The sequence below is a fragment of the Aquarana catesbeiana genome, linkage group LG07, assembly GCF_042186555.1.
Source record: "Aquarana catesbeiana isolate 2022-GZ linkage group LG07, ASM4218655v1, whole genome shotgun sequence".
NCBI classification, from domain to species: Eukaryota; Metazoa; Chordata; class Amphibia; order Anura; family Ranidae; genus Aquarana; species Aquarana catesbeiana.
Window position 1 is genome coordinate 341,159,553 of NC_133330.1, and position 12,625 is coordinate 341,172,177.

Consider the following 12,625-nt stretch of genomic DNA (forward strand, 5'->3'; position numbering starts at 1 on the left):
TAAAGATCTATATAGAGGAATCAGGACCTCCTTCCTCCTGCTGGTGATCCCTCTAGTGATATAAAGATCTATATAGAGGAATCAGGACCTCCTTCCTCCTGCCGGTGATCCCTTTAGTGATATAAAGATCTATATAGAGGAATCAGGACTTTCTTCCTCCTGCTGATGACCCCTCTAGTGATATAAAGATCTATATAGAGGAATCAGGACCTCCTTCCTCCTGCTGGTGATCCCTCTAGTGATATAAAGATCTATATAGAGGAATCAGGACCTCCTTCCTCCTGCTGATGACCCCTCTAGTGATATAAAGATCTATATAGAGGAATCAGGACCTCCTTCCTCCTGCTGGTGATCCCTCTAGTGATATAAAGATCTATATAGAGGAATCAGGACCTCCTTCCTCCTGCTGGTGATCCCTCTAGTGATATAAAGATCTATATGGAGGAATCAGGACCTCCTTCCTCCTGCTGGTGATCCCTCTAGTGATATAAAGATCTATATAGAGGAATCAGGACCTCCTTCCTCCTGCTGATCACCCCTCTAGTGATATAAAGATCTATATAGAGGAATCAGGACCTCCTTCCTCCTGCTGGAGATCCCTCTAGTGATATAAAGATCTATATAGAGGAATCAGGACCTCCTTCCTCCTGCTGGTGACCCATCTAGTGATATAAAGATCTATATAGAGGAATCAGGACCTCCTTCCTCCTGCTGATGACCCCTCTAGTGATATAAAGATCTATATAGAGGAATCGGGACCTCCTTCCTCCTGCTGGTGACCCCTCTAGTGATATAAGTTAGGCGTAGCATCCCCATCAGGCCCGGTCAGTGGCACTTGGAGTGCCCAAGAGAGGCCTGAAAGAGCAAGGAAGTCCTCAGAGTCCTCCGACGGATAGCCGCCCTGGATCCATGCATGGAGGGATCCAATGCTATCCGCAGGAGCCACAGGATGGCATCTGTACACTGTGTGTATGGCATGGGTAGCTGGCCTAGTGAGGCGGCCTGTTCTGCGCGTGGCTGGAGGAGAGACCGCCCAATGGGGGAGACTTACTGCTTCCATGGGTGGTGGAGGCCCGGTGTTCACTGGTGCTGGCAGCGAGGTTTCGGGTGGATCCTGGTGCAGCGCCAAAGCTGAGGAGAGGCCCGAGACCAGGAGAAGAAGGCGTCTAGCGCCATCTTGTCTGCTGTGCCCTGCGGCATGTCAGCCGGTGTAAAGTAGTCATGGAGGCTCGTGGAGGACCTGGATTTGCCCATGGAAGAGTGAAGAAAGTCCCTTTCAGAGAGAGCTAAGGATCTAGACGTCCATACAGGTCGGCTTCCGGTCACGCCCCCTGTTAGAGAATGTTAGTGAACAAACAGCATCATGAAGGCCAAGGGACACACCAGACAGGTCGGGGATAAAGTTGTGGAGAAGTATAAAGCTCTGTTCAATCCATCATCTGAAAATGGAAAGAGTATGGCACAACTGCAAACCTACGAAGACATGGCCGTCCACCTAAACTGAAAGGAATCAGGACCTCCTTCCTTCCTTGGCAAATCCACTGCAACAGACAATTTTATAATTTGCTTCAAACAATGTATGAATGAGACATTTCAAAAGCGACAGGTCCTGTTTAATGATGCACATAATTTGCTCTGCAGAAATACAGGTCGTTTCTTGGTGGTGTGCAGCTTCTTTCAGAGGCTAGCCTTGCGCCTATGAAGTGGACTTGTTAACCCCGTTACACACTGGCACGCTTATCGCACATTACCTTCTGTGTTGTGGCAGCTGCCTCCTCTGTCACATTAACCTCTGTATTATAGAAGGACCTCCAGGGATTCAAACCTGAGCCTTCCTAGCGTCTCTCAATTGTGTGGAACCTCTTGTGGCGCCGGAGGCGATGGCTGTATCAGATCCCGGATAACTGATAGATAACACCCCAGTCCTTGAAAAGCCCTTCAAGCGGCAGGAGAGGCCAGCTTACCATTATCCCGACTGACCCCCTTACATGTCCTTGGCGAGGAACGTGGTGTACAAGTGATGAAGAGGGCTTCAACTAGCGGGGGACAATCTACTGTACAAATCTATTCCAGGAGAAGAACGGTCAGGAGGGACATTACACTGCTGGATTAATCACATAAATTAAAATTAATATAGAGGACTTATATCAAATTAAAAAGGAAAAAAAATCTTAAATCTTATATAAGCTTTCGAGAACTTGCACTTCAATTTATTTTAAGTGTTCTGCCCTCCAGCCGACAAAGTACATGTAGAACCTGGCTTTTTCCAGGTAAGTGCTTAGAGCCTAGGCAAGCACTAGTTATTAAGTCCAGATCTCCTTGCTAGCTATGTTGTCGAATGGCTACTGGGGGGACTCCAAGCACTTGAAATAAAGAAGCTGACACCCCCTTTGCATTCCTCTTGCCCCTTTTCTCACGCAAGTGCATGGAGCCGAGACAAGTGCCAGTTATCAAGCCCCGATCTCCTTGCTAGCTATGTTGTTGAACAGCTATGGGGGGGGGGCTCCAAGTACTTGCCTGAGACGAGCGGTAACAGGAGGAATGCAGACAGACAGAAGGCTGACATCCCCTTTGCATTCCTCTTGCCGCTTGTCTCAGGCAAGTGCTTGGAGCCGACACAAGTGCCAGTTATCAAGTCCAGATCTCCTTGCTAGCTATGTTGTCGAATGGCTACTGGGTGGACTCCAAGCACTTGAAATAAAGAAGCTGACACCCCCTTTGCATTCCTCTTGCCGCTTGTCTCACGCAAGTGCATGGAGCCGAGACAAGTGCCAGTTATCAAGCCCCTGATCTTCTTGCTAGCTACATTGTCGAACAGCTATGGGGGGGCTCCAAGCACTTGCCTGAGACAAGTAGCAGCAGGAGGAATGCAGACAGACAGAAGGCTGACACTGCCTCTGCATTACGTTTGCCGCTTTTCTCAGGCGAGTGCTTGGAGCCAAGACAAGTGCCAGTTATCAAGCTCAGATCTCCTTGCTATCTACATTGTCGGTTACAGGGGGGGCTCTGGGACAAGAAGCAGCAGGAGGAATGCAGACAGACAGAAGGCTGACACCCGCTTTGCATTCCTCTTGCCGCTTGTCTCACGCAAGTGCTTGGAGCCGAGACAAGTGCCAGTTATCAAGCCCCGATCTCCTTGCTAGCTATGTTGTCAAACAGCTATGGGGGGGGGGCTCCAAGTACTTGCCTGAGACAGGCGGTAGCAGGAGGAATGTAGACAGACAGAAGGCTGACACACCCTCTGCATTCCTCTTGCCACTTGTCTTAGGCAAGTGCTTGAAGCCGAGACAAGTGGTAGTTATCAAAGCCCCAATCTCCTTGCTAGCTACGTTGACAAACAGCTTCAGATTGAGGAGGGGGCACTCTGGCCAACCTGGTAGCCAGACTTACAGAGCACATAAGAACATAGGGGCAAAATACTACAACATACATGTATTTTGTCCCCTGTGGGAGAGAACACTGAAAAAGTTGAAGTGAGGCTCCACCTTTAAACTATTAAAGGACCTTTCTGAAATATTAGTGTTATATCTTTCACTTGGAGTAAATACAACTCCATGCTGTTTGCATGGAGTTGAGTTTTAATTCACACCACAAAGACCCGAAGGAGAGAAGATGAGGCTCCCCTGTGTATTGTCGATGAACAGACATTTTCAGCAGTACGTGATGTAGCTGTCATGAGCTACAGAAGGTCGTTGACGTTCAAGAGATTGTTGGCCATTATTCTCAGCTGTAATCAGAAGTGTCCCAGGTTCCTCACAGCCCATGCTGCCTTTCCTGTGCCTCCCTCCAATGGCAGAGCATGGCGCTTCATTTTCACACAATAAATGTGACTTATTCACACTTTTCACGTTGGCAGCTGTAGAGGACAATCTCCCTGGCAACCATTTCCTAAAACAAAAAAGGTAGACGAAGGCTGCCAGCGCCATGCCTGGAAACAAAATAAAGCAATTGTAACATAAGTCAGAGCAGATCCCACCTGGAACGGAGAGAGACGCCCACACTGTACGTCATTACTGCAATGGGAAAAGTCATCGACCGCCATGCTGGCCTATTCACAGCACTATAAATTGTGCAGCTAAAGAGGAGCCAAATGTTACTATGATGTCAGCTTTATTTTTTTTCCTATTTAATAAATACAAAGAATTTTTAAAAATATAACTAAAACGTACATTTCTTACTCCACCCCTATTACAGCCTTGCTGTGGCTCCCACATTACACGCTCGCCCGCCCTATTTGAGGCCTTGGATGACACATAGCTTGAAACTCTGAGACTCAGTTCATTACCAAGGCAAATTGATGTCTGCTTTTTTTACCTCAACTGGCAATTTTCAGCAATACACCTTTTTTCCTTGGGCAGGAACAGGAGCGATCGTTCATATGGTGGACTACCCATGGCTTTACGTACAAGAGCTTCCAGCTTCTTTCCAACCTGGGCTACCAATATCTTCCGACACTGGATATTGCCCTTCCGTAGCCATTCCACCTTATGAAAACAATATTTGAACACATCTGATTACACACTCCAGGGTGGCCCAGACTCATCTCTATTCTGTATGCCACACTAATTGGACAAGGCCCTCTAGCAACCCTCTCTTATGTGAAAAAGTCCCCGTAGACCTGGAGCAAAATCTGGTTGAAAGTAACAAAGTGTTTCTTTACAACAACCATTCTCTAATCTGTACAGCAGTGGTTCTCAACCTCAGTCCTCAAGTACCCCCAACGGGCCATGTTTTGGGAACTTCCCTTAGATAAAATAGCTCTTATCAATACCATGTCATTGATATTGATTTAAAGCAGATGTGCAAAGTAAAGGAAAACCTGAAAACATGGCCCGTTGGGGTTATTTGAGGACAGAGGTTGAGAACCCTTGCTGTCCAGTATATAAGGTTCTCTTCCAGTAAAACTGGTTCTCAACTCATGTAGTCCATGTGAACCCAAACTATGATGACAGAAGTTATGAGGAAAGGTTACGAGCACTGAACTTGTTCTCTCTGGAGAAGAGACGCTTGCGAGGGGATATGATTTCAATGTACAAATACCGTACTGGTGACCCCACAATAGGGAGAAAACTTTTCAGCGAAAGGGAATTTATTAGGACACGTGGCCATTTACTAAAATTAGAAGAAAGGGGGTTTAACCTTAAACTGTGTAGAGGATTCTTTACTGTAAGAGCGGTTAGGATGTAGACTTCCCTTCCACAGGCGGTGGTCTCAGCGGGGAGCATTGATAATTTCAAAAAACTATTAGATAAGCACCTGAATGACCACAACATACAGGGATATACAATGTAATACTGACACATAATCACACACACAGGTTGGACTTGATGGACTGATATCTTTTTTCAACCTCACCTACTATGTAACTAAGTTCTGGAGGTTGTGGTCACCGTGGTGAGTTAATTTATTGATGGTGGTCATGTCCCAAACTAACTGCATTTTGGTCCAGAATTTTTGGACTGCTCCTAACTTTGTTCCCAAGGATGCTAAGTGTCAGGTCTGGATCTGAACCCATGACCTCTGCCGTGTCTGGCTATGGTTCTTCTGGCTCTATCACCTGAGATACTGGACAGCTCCTTGTCTGATCCCTTAGGATAAACTTGCCTTGTCTTTTGTTTCTGGTGAACTTGAACTTTTTTGCTCCTCCCATGAACTTCAAGGTTCACCGGAAACAAGAAGACAAGGCAAGGTTGTCCAAGGAATCGGGCAGGGAGCTGTCCAGCATCTCAGGTAACACAGTAAGAAGAGGCACAGATATACTCCGCAGAGGTTGCAGGTTCAGATCCAGATCCTGACTCCATTCAAGAAGCCAAAGATTTTATAAATCTGATGTTAGTCAATGAAAAACTGTCTATATTACCAAAAGTATTGGGACACTTGCCTTTACACTAACCAAATGATTTGAACCAGTGCACAAATCAAGGTCCATAAAGACATGGATGAGCGAGTTTGGGGTGGAAGAACTTGACTGGCCTGCACAGAGTCCTGACCTCCAACCGACAGAACACCTTTAGGATGAATTAGAGCAGATACTGCAAGCCAGGCCTTCTCGTCCAACATCAGTGGCTGACCACACAAATGCGCTTCTGGAAGAATGGTCAAACATTCCCATAAACACACTCCTAAACCTTGTGGATGGCCTTCCCAGAAGAGTTGAAGCTGTTATAGCTGCAAAGGGCGGGCCAACTCAATATTGAACCCTACGGACTAAGACTGGGGTGCCATTAAAGTTCATGAGCAAATCCACATTGCATGACTCCTGATCAACTGCAAATTCTGATTCAGTTATATTGTGCAATAGTCATCCCACCACAGGGGGTCACTGTGACTTGCAGAGTTCTTGCTGTAGACTCACCACTGCAACTTTGCTCTTGCTAAAGACTTGCCATGCAAATTTGCTACAAATTGGAAAAGTGTCAACTAGAACTTGTGCTTCAAGTGCTCTGCAAGTGTACAGCTTGCCAGTGAAAATGTGCAGCAAGTTAACAGACTTACAATTCAACACTGCCACAAATTTGTGGCAAGTTATCCTTGCTATCTGGGGAGGAGCTGCCATTAATATTTGTGAGACCTCAGCCAATCCCCAGAAGTTGGCTGGTAGGGGGCTGAGACAAATTCAGCTGCTTACCTTCACACTTCCCATGATGCACATACGGGAGGAAAGGGGCGGGAGGAGAAGGAGCAGATCGTCTCTCTCCTCTCCCACCCATGGGAGGGAGGAGGGAGGGGGAGCTGTCAGTGCAGGCTCTGGGCTGTATAAGAGAGATGCTCTCAGCTCAGATTCCTGCGGCCAACAACCCCGCTGGGGCCACCCGATAGTGGCGGAGCACTAGGTCCTGGTTGTAAGTGTGACCTTGGCAACCCTGGTAGTTCTTCCACTGCCATGACTTGAATCCCTGTGAGCTTTGCGTATTTCTTCCAGATCTGTGCAGTAATCCAGTGTGAGACTTCCTGTAATAAAGACCAATCACTACTAATCTCTCTACTTGTGCAGGGTGACTGGTCTTGTCTCCACCTCCTCCTGTAGTTTTCTGTAGTGGGTGGGGCCTACTGGGTCCCTCCCACAGCTTTGCTCTCTGCACAGGCTATGTATAGCACAGTGGCTCAGCATAGAGGCAGTAGAGGAATCTTTGCATGGTATCCTGTAAGGTCCATGGCATTGTTTTCGGACCATAAGTTTTATTGTAAACTACGTCTTGTTCCTTTTCCTCAATTTGGGAAAAGAAAACAACTGGGAAACTTTTGGAAAATATATTTTTGGATTTGTTACCTTTCAATTAGGATTCATTGTTGCCCACTGTTTTTACAGATGGGCCAATAGGGGGTGTCATTGTGCCTCTCGTTGTGATTTCACCAATTATCCATGTCTGTCTTGCCCTGTGGTTCTGGAGCCAAATATTTATTGGATTTTAAAGTAAAATACTTATCAAACACTCAGTGATCATACATGCAGTGCCTGATAAAAGTTCTTCTGAAGAAGCCATCATTTGGCGAAACATGTAGAGATTATAATCAGTTGCATCTGTTCCATGTATTGTATGGCTATTATTTTTTACAACAATATGTTGATTTTTAGATGTTGCAGTGATGGGGAACCTTGGCAGTCCAGATGTTTTGGAACTACATTTCCCATGATGCTCATGCACTCTGCAGTGTAGTTGAGCATCATGGGAAATGTAGTTCCAAACCATTTGGGGTGCCAAGGTTTGCCATCACTGTGCTAATGGAATATATTTAAATGAAAATGTTTGTGCCCCTAGTATAGTTTTAAACCCTTCCTGACCGGCCTATTGTAAAATGACAGCCGGGCAGGAGCCCTGTTATCCTGGGTAGACGTCATATGACATCCTCCCAGGTTTGTGCCTTGTGTGCGCCCCATGGGTCGTGCTCTGGCGCAATCTGTCACCCACTGTGTCCACTGTACTGGCCAGCTGCTGGTACCATGTGATCGCTGTGACCAATCACAGCAGATCACATAACAATAACAGATCACATAACAATTGTACACAATGAATGGTTCTGATTCATGCCATTTATTGTGTCATATTGTGTCGATCTCTGTGACTGGTCACTGCAATCACATGGTACAGACACGGCTAATCGTAACCCAATTTGTACCAAGTGATTAGCTGTGGCCAATCACAGCTAATCACAATCGTAAACACTGAATGAACCCGTGTCATTCAGTAAAAATGGTTGTTTATAGCAGTAATATTCACTGTTATAAGCAATCATAGTGTGTAAAAAAATAAGTAAATAAACACGATCACCTCCCCAGAGTAGTACAGTATTACTATGGTAACACTGTATTGCTCTGGTCACAATATGTAAAAAAAAAAAAAAAGAAAGAAATAATTTTTAACCACTTGCCGACCAGCTCACGTACATTTACTGCAGCAGGTCGGCTCTCCTGCGCGAACCGACGTACCTGTATGTCGTCCGTGCAAGGAGGATAGCGGGCCAAGGGAGCATGCCCGCGGGTCCCGCCCACTCTATGTCTGCCGGCGACCCGCGATCGCTGTGTACAGAGGCGGAATGGGGAACTGCCTATGTAAACAAGGCGATTCCCCATTCTGCCTAATGACATGTTCGAGATCTTCCGTTCCCAGTGATCGGGAACAGTAATCTCTGTCATGTCCCATGTGAGCCTATGCGCCCCTACAGTTAGAACACACCCAGGGAACACACGTAAACGCTTTGATCGCCCCCTTAGTGTTAACCCCTTCCCTACCAGTGTCATGTATACATTGATCAGTGCATTTTTATAGCACCGATCAATGTAATAATGTCACTGGTCCCCAAAAAGTTTCATTTGGGGTCAGATTTGTCCGCCGCAACGTTGCAGTCCCGCTAAAAATCACAGATCGCTGCCATTACCAGTAAAAACAATAAAAATAAATAAAAGTCCCTAAATCTATCCTGTAGTTTGTAGAAGAAATGTGAAATGCTCGGCCTTATGGGGGTTGTACGGGGGGGGGGGGGGCTGAACTACTGTAGTTATATCGTTTCATCACTTTCCAATCAAATTTTTTTAACTTTAAGTCACGTTACTTTCCTGAGCGTTGTCCTTAGACGTGTGCAGAACGAGAAAAAATTGTTTCGCTTCGATTCGTTATTTACGTAAATTCGTTTAGTTGGTTTAATTTGTTTTTGGAATTCGTTTAGTTTATTCCTTTTCGAATCAATTTTGATTAGTTTTCAAATCTGAAAAGTTTTTCGAATTCAAAAAATTTTCAAATTCGAAAAGTTTTCCAATTTACAAAGACAATAAAATAGAATAGAGAATAAAGGAAATTTTTGGAAATTGGAAAACTATTCGAATTCGAAAAGTATTAGAAAACTATTTGAAAACGATTAAAATTTTATCAGAATTTTTTTTTTGTTATTTCGGATTCGTTTAAATTTGGTACTATTCTAAACAAACAAAAATTTGTCCAAATTTTAATTCGTAACGAAACGAGCCGCACGTCTAGCTTGTCCTCTGACTTTCTACCGTCTCTAAATCCTTCCCATAGTGCAGAGCGTAGATCCATCCCCATGATGGAGAATCCCCTGACATGACTTACATCTGATTGGTTGGGAATATGTCATGCAAAATCCCCTTTGTGCATTGGGATACAATTTTTGTTTCCTCTAACAAAAAAAAATTACTTATAGAAAATTGGGATTTTTATCCGGATTCCTGGACGCAGTCCCCATTGCTAAGCAACGCCAGCAAAAGATGGTCGGACCAAGTCACGTGGCCCCATTGTGCCTGGGCGAGTTATTTTCGCACAAGGTCAGGACCCTTCTCAGATGGTTAACATGGTGCCAATTAAACACAAGTATGTCGGACGGCTTATCTCACTCACACAGGCATGCAGAGGGAGCACAGGCCAATGCAGCGATAACTGCCGTACGCACAAAAGACAAACACAGCGCCGGAGAGGACCCGATAGACGGGCAACACTGAGGACATCGTCTCTTCCAGATTCCAGAGCTCAGGACGCCAGCCAGAGCCAAATATTTTCAAAGTGCGCAGCCAAGTGTTGGCTTTATCAGCCATTCCAGATATAGGAGGCTAAAAAAGAACGCAGTGACCTTCACTAGTGTAGGGGCTTGGCTCAGGATGCTTTAGATACACGCTTCTTAGCTTGCTCACCCCCCACCCCATTCGGAGACCCTACATGTTTTGATATTCTCTGCGATTCCTCCTCCATAGAAGTAACCAACTTCTTAGCAGAAGAACCCTCACCCTCCACCCCAGAAAATACCTCAAACGTATTTGATACCTCCACCCTCACCGATTCCAAACCCCCCCCATTAACCCTTCTCCCCGCATCATTCACCCCAACTTCCACATCATTCACCCCAACTTCCACATCATTCAACCCAACGTTCATGTCGTTCACCCCAACTTCAATATTGTTCACCCCGACTTCCACATCGTTCACCTTGCATTCTACACCAGCCACTCTCATCGCCTTCCCACTATCATCCAATCCATCACCTCCAGCCGCACTGCCACACCGAGGAAGAGGGGTTGGCACAACCATATACGCTGGCCCAACACCCACCACTACTTTGGTAGAAACAACAGGTGTAGACACAGACTTGACAACCACACTTTATGACACTGACTGGGAAACCACAGACTGGGGGGGACACTGACACCACAGACCGCCTCACAGACACAGATTCTGACAGGACAGAGACGCTAGGATCCCCTGGTACAACCTCAGCCAACCCAGACTCTTCTCTATCCAGATGGAAGAATTCCTCTACTAAGTCAGGTTTATTGTGCAAAGCCTCAGGGCACCAGCTATAAGGGTGACCAAACTTATCACATTGGCTCATGGGTTGACCAGAGTAGAAGACAGTAATCCTATCTCTACCAACAAAGGCAGAGGAGGGCAAATGCTGGACCACATTCCCACACACACTCAACCTCATTGACCACGATCACCCACCCTTCCAGATTCCCCTATCATCCATAATCTTTTTTCGGGGGCACAACATTTCACCAAACCTCAACCAGACCCATAAATCCTCGGGGGGTATAGACTCATTCCTTGTCAGGATAGTCATATTTTTTATCAAGGGCTGTCATGAGACAACTTTGGGGACAAGCACCTTCCAGTCCGGCTGGCCCCTATACAGTTGTGCTCATAAGTTTACATACCCTGGCAGAATTTATGATTTCTTGGCCATTTTTCAGAGAATATGAATGATAACACAAAAACTTTTCTTTCACTCATGGTTAGTGTTTGGCTGAAGCCATTTATTATCAATTAACTGTGTTTACTCTTTTTAAATCATAATGGCAACAGAAACTACCCAAATCACCCTGATCAAAAGTTTACATACCCTGGTGATTTTGGCCTGATAACATGCACACAAGTTGACACAAAGGGGTTTGAATGGCTATTAAAAGTAACCATCCTCACCTGTGATCTGTTTGCTTGTACTAAGTGAGTATAAAAGGTCAATGAGTTTCTGGACTCCTGATAGACCCTTGCATCTTTCATCCAGTGCTGCACTGACATTTCTGGATTCTGAATCATGGGGATTGTCAAGAATTGTCAAAGGATCTGTGGGAAAAGGCAGTTGAACTGTATAAAACAAGAAAGGGTTATAAAAAGATATTTAGAAAATACCGCACTAAGTGAGCAATACAAATAAGAAAAAGAGCAGCTGCAGCTCAATATGAGATACACATATTTAGGTAACAGCGATCACAGGTCAATTACAGGTCAATTAGTTTCAGCATAAATCACACAAATAGGAAACATAAAGGGAATACAAAGACACTGAATTTCAAAAGAGCCAACTTCCCTAAACTACAAACCTTGCTAAAAGGCATAAATTGGGATAAAATATTAGGAACAAAGAATACGGAGGAGAGATGGGTTTGCTTTAAGAGCATATTAAATAAGGGCATTAGCCAATGTATCCCATTGGGTAATAAATTTAAAAGAGCGAACAAAAATCCTGGATGGCTTAACTCCAATGTAAAAATGCATATAAAAGCAAAGGAGAAGGCCTTCAAAAAATACAAGGTTGAGGGATCATCCTCAGCATTCAGACTTTATAAAGAATGCAATAAGAAATGTAAGGGTGCAATTAGGATGGCTAAGATAGAACATGAAAGACACATAGCGGAGGAGAGCAAAAAAAATCCCAAGAAATTCTTTAAGTATGTAAACAGTAAAAAAGGGAGGACAGACCATATTGGCCCCATAAAGAACGAGGAAGGACATCTGGTTACAAAGGATGGGGAGATGGCAAAGGTATTTAATTTATTCTTCTCCTCAGTCTTCACGAGTGAATCGGGGGGCTTCAGTAACCAAAACTGCAGTGTTTATCCTCATGACACAACACAGGAAGCACCTCCATGGTTAACAGAGGACGGAATTAAAATTAGACTTGAGAAACTTAACATTAATAAATCACCGGGACCAGATGGCTTGCATCCGAGGGTACTTAGGGAACTCAGTCAGGTGATTGCCAGACCGTTGTTCCTAATTTTTACAGACAGTCTATTGACTGGAATGGTACCAGCTGATTGGAGAAAAGCCAATGTAGCACCAATATTTAAAAAGGGCCCAAAAAACATCCCTGGGAATTACAGACCAGTTAGCCTAAC